Genomic DNA, 973 nt, shown 5'->3' with positions numbered 1-973 from the left:
AGTGACCGTTTCACTCATGGTTTTTGCCCATGTGCTTTCTGGGTAAAAATCAATCGAGAAACACATCCCCCGATGCAGAATAAAAATGTAGCTCTTTACTGTGGGCCCTTTGTCTAACAGCGTGTGACTCTTTCTCGACCTTGGTAAAGCGTCTCAACACTATATGTCATGTTAAGGCTTTGTTGCAAACAGCTGATATCTTTGCAATGTAACATTGCTTCTGTACTTGAAGTGGTTTTATTTTAACTGAAACCTGACTGTATTAGAAGGGTGCAACCAGGTAATATTTGAAAGTAACTATTGTGATTGTGAAATTAGTTATTGAGAAACTATTGGTACCAAAGACAAACATTTATTTAAAATATTTTAAGTTTATATGTTACAATCACATTTAGTTCACTTGTAAAGGTTATGGTGCATTTCAGGTCCATCCTGATATTTAAACAAAAGGTTAATATCCTTAACTTTTCTTTAAAGCTTCATTCTAACCTATAAATAAAGGTAGACAACTCTTCTGCATAAGATTTAAACAGAAGATGTTCTATTATGTAGTTTAAAATGATTTTTGTTGCATTTTTAAAACATCTTCATTTATAAAGTAATAATCTAAGTCTTCTGTGTTTTTTGATGCATTTTATTCTTTTTACAAAAACGTGTATCTGAAAAACTAACGGTTTTTGGTGATTTTTGTAAAGAAAAAAATGAATAAAGCCACTTTAGTAAATAGAAAATAATATAGGAGGAAAAGAGTATTTGAAAAACATAAAATAGTTTCCTGAGGCGTATCTGCTTGGTAGCGTTCTATAATAGAATAAAGAAATCATGGCATAAATTAAGTATGAGAGATTAAATTAGCAAACAAAATTATTTGTGCAGTTATGTTGAAACACTTTATACATCTTAATATTTCTTTTGAATGTCAAAGTTTAAGTGACATTTCCAAGAAAAAAAATATGCGATTTAAAATTTTTTG

This window comes from Poecilia latipinna, unplaced genomic scaffold, assembly GCF_001443285.1.
Source record: "Poecilia latipinna isolate Pla-1442-1.1 unplaced genomic scaffold, P_latipinna-1.0 Scaffold780, whole genome shotgun sequence".
In the NCBI taxonomy this organism is placed as follows: domain Eukaryota; kingdom Metazoa; phylum Chordata; class Actinopteri; order Cyprinodontiformes; family Poeciliidae; genus Poecilia; species Poecilia latipinna.
This window is presented reverse-complemented; position numbering follows the sequence as displayed.